Below are 7,740 nucleotides of genomic sequence, written 5' to 3'. Positions count from 1 at the left end.
CCTCGTGGTTCTGTAAATCAGAAGTTCAGCACGACATAACTGTTAGCTCTGGGCATTACAAGGCTGAAAACTAACCAGGAGACTCTGGGGGGGGAAAAGGATGCTTCCAAACTCATCCTTTTTTTTTTTTAATTTTATTTTATTTTCAAACTCATCCTTGATGTTAGTAGAACTCAGATCCTTATGGTTGTCGGACTGCGGTCTCTGTGTCCTCGATGGCCATCAGGCAGAGTTTGCTCTCAAAAAGTAGAAGCTACTCACACTCCTTACTACAAGGTTCACTCTACCCAGCAAGGGCATTCAAATCCTTCTCGTGCCTCAGATCTCTTACTTCCTCTATCTCTGACCTCTAGACCCCAATTTTGGGTGCTACTGTGATTATTAGATCAGGACTAGCTGGATAATATCCCTCTTGAGGACAACTGTTTTTGGAAAGTCAATTGTATCTGCAAAATCTCTCTGCTATAACATAATCACACTCACTGGTACCCAAAGCAGTCAAAGCAAGGGGATCACACAAGAGGAGTGATCTGCAGATCACCTGGCAATCCTGCCCCTAAGCAGAGGCTTAGACTCCACTGGCTCATCCTCACATCGACCATATACTAAAGATCAAGGCAGGTCAACCCAAACGTGGACAGTGGGGAAATAGATGCTACTTTTCGATGGGAAGCACTGCAAAATCACATTGCAAGGAGGCAAAGACACAAGGAGAGGTGAAAGGTTGAGATCATCTCTTGCAAGCTATGCCAGACAGCATACATGAAACTTGCTTAAAGAGTCCAGCAGCAACACCTCCATCTGTCTTGCTGTAATGAGGGGGCCCAGGAAGCAGGTCCATATCCAATTCTGAGGATGAGAATATGGACAGGCAGGAAGTAAATGTGAGGCCTGCCCTGCCCGTAGAAGGAGATCAGCCATATTTATTTTCCGGCTACTCCACTCCACATAGACCAATCTATCTTTGCCTCTTGTTCTCTCATCGGTGCAATAAAACACCAGGAGGCTTTCACACCTCACTTCAGGGGGGACCTGGGGGGAAACTGCTGTTCCCAAACCAGAAACCTGAGTATGCGAATATCCTTTCTAGAAACACTGCTGACTGTGTTTGCTCCCAAAGAAAAGGATGAGAGAGGCAGGTGCAGAGGAAATAAAAGCCACAACCAGTCCAGATGGGAAAGTCAAACCTGGCAGATAGATTTCCTTTCACTTACTGATGTTTCAAGATTCACGAAGCTTTAAATCATATCTTTATAAAAAAAAAATCCTCTAAATGTTAATCTCCCTTCCATAAGCAAAATTGAGGAGTTGAGAATGTTTTGAAGAAGCTACCCATAATCTCAGAAGTAGAGAGAGACAAGAGTCCCAACTAACACAAAACTAAGACAAAACAAAGTGTTTAGGAGGGAAAAAAGATTTTCTGTCCTCAGTGGAGTTATATCTATTTATTATTAAATGTTTCTGGGCTTTAGGGGCAGGGCCAGAGAAAACAAGATTTCAAATATCAACCTCTTTTTAATTTCTTTTTTTTTTTTTTTCATTTTTTGAGAGTTTGAAACCATGGCCTACTTGCATTTAAATGGTTTCTCAGAATTTAATTAGTTCAGAGAATGTTAAGGAAAAAATAGACGAGCTACTGTGTGATTCCCAGGCCACCTTGGAAATCTGCACCAACTTTAGAATAAAAGCTTATAGGGAACATATTTTTATTTTAAGAACTTTCACCAGCTGTTGAGAATTGTGTCTTTCTGTACATACATCACTTTACGACTCTCACAACTCAGCTCAGTGGCGAAATGTCCCACGTTCTGCATCACTTCTTAAACCAGGTCTGCCAAAACACTCTGAAATCTCCATTGTGGACTGGAGTCTAGCCAGTAATATACACCCAGCATCCAAGAAGAGTCAGAGGGAAGTTCAAAGTAAAGAATCATTCTCAGGGAGAAACAGTTAAGAGCAGGCTGGAGAAGCATGGATGGACCTGGAGATTGTCATACTGAGTGAAGCAAGTCAGACAGAGAAGCAGAAACACAGTATGACATCCCTTATGTGCCGAATCTAAAAAGTCATGACACAAGTTAACTTATTAACAAAACAGTAACAGTCACAGACTTAGAAAACAACATGTTTGCTGGGGGAGGGGCTCGGGGGGAGGATAGGGGGATGGGATAGTTAGGGAGTTTGGGAAGAACAGGTACACACTGCTGTATTTAAAATGGATAACCAACAAGAACCTACTGAATACCACAAGGAACTCTGCTCAATGTTATGTGGCAGCCTTGATGAAAGGGGAGTTTGGGGGAGAATGGATACATGTATATGTATGGCTGAGTCCCTTCACAGTCCACCTGAAACCATCGCAGCGTTGTTAATCAGCTGGGTTGGGAAGAGCCTCTGAAGAAGGAAATGGCAACCCACTCCAGTATACTCGCCTGGAGAATCCCACGGACAGAGGAGTCCATGGGCTACAGTCCATGGGGTTGCAAAGAGTCAGACATGACTTAGCAACTGAACCACCACTACCCCAATAAAAAATAAAATTTTCAGTTTTAAAAAAAAGAGAAAGAGCAGGCTGGAGAAAGACACAGAAAAGTGAACTGCACTGTGCTTTCATTTATTTGGAGATAGGAGAAGGCAATGGCACCCCACTCCAGTACTCTTGCCTGGAAAATCCCATGGACGGAGGGGCCTGGTGGGCTGCAGTCCATGGGGTCACTAGGAGTCGGACACGACTGAGCGACTTCACTTTCACTTTTCACTTGCATGCATTGGAGAAGGAAATGGCAACCCACTCCAGTGTTCTTGCCTGGAGAATCCCAGGGAGAGGGGAGCCTGGTGGGCTGCCGTCTGTGGGGTTGCACAGAGTCGGACACGACTGAAGCGACTTAGCAGCAGCAGCAGCATTATTACAGGGTTTGCAGATTGCTTTGTAGCTTCTTCAGATCATTGTTATTTATGAGTGGAGAGCTCCGAGTAGCAATGATTTGCCAGCAAATCGGGGTCCCTTTTTACGCATGAATCCATTTTGTCACCTTTCATTTATGTGCGTGTTCAACTTTCTCAAAAAACTATTAGCTTAGCTGGTGGTCTGTATTATTTCCATATTTAAGCAATAAAGCAGTGTTTCTTTTTAAAAATTTGACTTCTTTTTTAGTTAGATTTGTTGCCAGGGCTCCCAAAATGGACAGTTGAAGTCTATGAAGTATGTTGATCACTATTATTTGGGAAAGGTGTTGGCAATCTTTTAGTGGGGAGATTCCCCGGTAGCTCAGCTAGTAAAGTGTCTGCCTACAATGCAGGAGACCCGGGTTCAATCCCTGGGTCAGGAAGATCCCCTGGAGAAGGAAATGGCAACCCACTCCAGGGTTCGTGCCTAGAGAATCCCATGGACAGAGGAACCTGGCGGGGTACAGTCCGTGGGGTCACAAAGCATCAGACACGACTGATCGAGTCAGCAAGCGAAGCAAATGTTTCTGACATATTTTTCTGACAGTGCAAGGATGACACAAAATAGGGAAGGAAGGGGAAATTGGTGGTTGATATAAAGCTAGGGAAGACTCCCCTCTCACTCTCATCCTATTTCACATCCATCAGAAAGATGAGCACTCTTCCATGTCATATATGAAAGTCATTAAGACAGTAAATCCTAAGAGTTTTCACCACACAGAAAAAATTGTTCTCTTTCTTTAATTTTGTATCTGTATAAGATGATGGATGTTCACTAAACTTGTGGTGATCATCGCTTTATGATGTATCTGATTCAAATCGTTTTGCTGGACATCTTAAACTGATACAGCACTGTATGTGAATCATAGCTCAATAAATCTGAAATGAAAAAAAAATTGAGTATAAAATGTAAGTGCCAGTTGGTGCAGTTAAGTCTGTCTGTCTCTGACATTTGGGTCTGCCTTCAAGAAACCGTTCTCTGACAGAGGAAGCAGTTACATGGAGACACCAGGAGTCTGGGCTACTCACCCCAAGTTGCTGCCTTGTCCCCAAAACAGGAGGGCTTAGGACCTAGACAAATCACTCAGCAATAACCCTGATCCCCAACATTCAGCAGTTCTTACCCTGCTGTTGACGTTTGGTCATTAAGTCGCGTCCAGCTCTTTGTGACCCCATGGACTATAGTCCCCGCCAGGCTCCTCTGTCCATGAGATTTCCCAGGCAAGCATACTGGAGTGGGCACCCATTTACCCCTCCAGGGGATCTTCCCGACTCAGGGATGGACCCCGTGTCTCCAGCATTGGCAGGCAGATTCTTTACCACTGAGCTACCTGGGAAACACTTCTTACCCAATAACAGTGCACAAGCTGACTCTCACATTTAAGGGGCATAGAAGCCCCCAGCAGCACAAGCACAGGGAGGTGGGGGGCGCGGGGGGCGCACCTGGGTTTACCCTGGGGACAAAACATACAAGATTGGTGCCCTCAAGGATCTTGGATCTTAGTGATTTTAATGTATCTTGATTTCCATTCATTTTTCTTGATAACAATATCAGAAAATGACCATTTTGCTGGTATATGACCTTTTTGAGAACATCAGCTACATTCTGAAATATGACACATTAGGTTGTAAACCATGAGTAAAAAATAAAATCTCTTTTTCCTGAAGCTAATGTGTACTTAAAGTGAGACACCACCCCCCCCAAAAAAAAGCCTAAATTAGGTATTCACAGATACTCTTTGGAGAAATTAGGAAGAGGAGCAAGGTAAGTTGACATACATGTTTTGTTACTCCATTTTAAAGACCTAAGAAGCTTCCTCCCACTTAATCATCCACTGCTAAACCACAGCGTTTTCCTGTTTGGCGTGAATGAAGAAAACAGGTCTTTCTCTTTTTCATTTTTCCCACTGGGAATAGGGAATGGTTCTCTCAGTTATTACAGGAAGGATCCATGAGGACATTTCAAGTACAACTAATTAAAGAAGTGTTTCCTGAAATTGGTATATTTGTATTTAGCTACATTAGAAAGAACTAAATATAAAATGCTACACACAGGAATAAACAGAATTACTCAGAATGGGAGAGCGGGAGGAAGAGGTTTGAGCAAATGTTAAGAAGGTTTTAACAAAACCTTAAGAGTTAAGTTGTCTTCTCCATAGCATTCTTTTTTAAACTTTGCCAGTTGGTAGAAAACAAAGTCTTCAATATGAAAAACAATTTCATGCACAAAAAAATTGACCTGTCACACTCTAGAACTGTGCACGGTCTAAGGAGAATGTTCTGCAATGATGGAAATGTTCTTTATCTGTGATGTCGTAATAAGATGACCAACAGCCACATGTTGAAATTCAGTAGAAGTAACTAGAGTTCAATAGAATTAACAATTGAGTTCCTTAGTCTCAGTGGCCCTATTTCAAGTGCTTAATAGAAACCTGGGCTAGTGGCTACCATATTGAACAGCACAGTCCAAGAATCTAAGAGGTTTAGGTATGCACTGAATACACATATTCAAAGCTTGCCAAATCAGGGTGGAGGTGGAAAATATTTCGAAGAAAATTCTGTGGAGCGTGAAGGAAAAAGGTCTACTTTGTATCACCTGCAGGATTTTTTTCTCTTTCCATCAAGTTTCAGCCAATAATTAAAACAAGTTTAGCAGAACTTTTGATCCCAATGCCTTGAACAAATTCTCATGTCTTCCCCTAGAGACTTTCCTTGACACGGTTTTATACAGGCTGTCTATAGAAAGCACAGTCTCCAAGCACCGAATGTATGTTTTTCATGTGGATTCACTTCTCTGGTCCTTTGAGTATATTTATCGCGGAAATTCCCCCCACCTAAATGCCTATCTGTATCCCAGTAACCACACTTCCCAAGGCTGTTCCATGAAGCAGGTTGCTCTATGTAGTTTGGTCTATTTCTGCAGCTCAGCCCACGTAATAAGATTTCCAAACTGGCAAGAAAGACAAAAATAAACAAAGTCCTTTATTGTACAGGTAAGCCTCTGGAATGTCTTTATTTTCCTATGAGAGCTGACACAAAGCAGGAATTCAAGTGACTCCAGGTCAAGATGTGAAGGCCAACCACAGATTCCCACCCACTCTTCAGCCCACAAGTACCATAGTCCACATGTGAATGATGGAGTTTACTCTTAAATTAATCCATACAAAGTGTATCAAGTGTGGTGTGAGTGGATTTTATGTGACAGAATAGATATCTTTGGCCAGTTTCAGCTTCACGTTCAAGGTCATCACTTCTATAATGCTCTTATAAGCTTAGAATTAAAATGAGGCCAGAAGCTATCAAAAACATCCTTGCATAAGTACCTGCCCCAGAAAAAGTTCCTGGAAATGACTTGCTTTACTCTGCTGGGGTCTGCTGCAGCCTGGACATATGGGAAACAGCCTAGCAGACCAATCCCCTTTAAGAGAATCCTTTCAAGGAGGAGAACAGTCTGGGGCCAATCAGGGGTCAGGTCTGCCTTAAGGTAGCCTTGAGGAGATCATGTTTGCTGATTCCCACAGACTCATCACCATTATCGACATTTGGACCATCCTCCACCAGAGTTTAGACTTTGAGTGAATGACGTGTGGATTCAGCATCTGTGGAAACTGACTGTTGATAAAATGGAAGTAAAAGTCACTAGTCATGTCTGACTCTTTGCCACCCCATGGACTATACAATCCTTGGAATTCTCCAGGCCAGAATTCTGGAGTGGGTGGCCTTTCCCTTCTCCAGGGGATCTTCCCAACCCAAGGATTGAACCCAGGTCTCCCACATTGCAGGTGGATTCTTTATCAGCTAAGCTACCAGTGAAGCCCAAGAATACTGGAGTGGGTAGCCTATCCCTTCTCCAGTGAATCTTACCCACCCAGGAATAGAACTGGGGTCCCCTGCCTTGCAGGCAGATTCTTTACCAACTGAGCTATAAAGGACTGTTAATAAGCATATTAATAAACACATCACCTTTTTGAAAATTGCTTAATGCATTTTGTTATGTCCAGGGCGCTCTTCATAAGCATGTTTATTTACATTGGTAAATAACATGTGACCATGTTATTTACCAATGTAAATGGCTACCGAAGCTGATTGTCTGCCTACTGGGCACACGCATTACCTCAGGGGACATGAATAGCATTTGCCCTATTACCTTCATCCTTACTGGGCCAGTTTCAAAACAAGCACGGTCCCAAATCCAAACCCTTATTCCTAAGATTGAACTCAGGCCACATGGACCTCATGGGAAGAAATGAGAAAGAACGAAACATAGTCAGGCTAACACTGTGATTGAACATGTCTCCAATGTCAAGCTCAACATTTTACCTCCAAAAAAAAAAAAAAAAGATACAGGTCATTCTTGAAATACATGTGAATCATAGCAGCCTTTAAGTGAGAAGACAAAAAAAAAAAAAAAACAGGAAGGAGGGTAAAATGTCCACAAGAGTTCAAACAACACAGGGAGGCCTCCTCAGCGGATCCGCAAGCCCAGGTTTAGAGCAGACATTGGCAAGCTACCTAGAGCCAAATCTGCCTGCCTGCTTTTATAAATAAAGTTTTATAGGAACAGGGCCACAGCAGATGGTAGACACACTGCCTGTGGCTGCCCTTGGGTACAAGGCAGAGTTGTGATGGAGGCCATGTGGCCCAAAGAGCTGGAAATATTTACTGCCTGAACCTGAAGAGAATACATTTGCTGACCTGGTGTTTAGAGTTTTAGAGATTTTGCTGAAAACAGACATCCCTGGAGTTCCCAAAGCACTCATTTTTTCTGGTTAAAAATGAATGGGGGAAAACTGA

Source organism: Bos javanicus, chromosome 1 (assembly GCF_032452875.1).
Source record: "Bos javanicus breed banteng chromosome 1, ARS-OSU_banteng_1.0, whole genome shotgun sequence".
NCBI classification, from domain to species: Eukaryota; Metazoa; Chordata; class Mammalia; order Artiodactyla; family Bovidae; genus Bos; species Bos javanicus.
The sequence above is the reverse complement of the archived record's forward strand: the minus strand, read 5'-3'. Positions refer to the sequence as shown.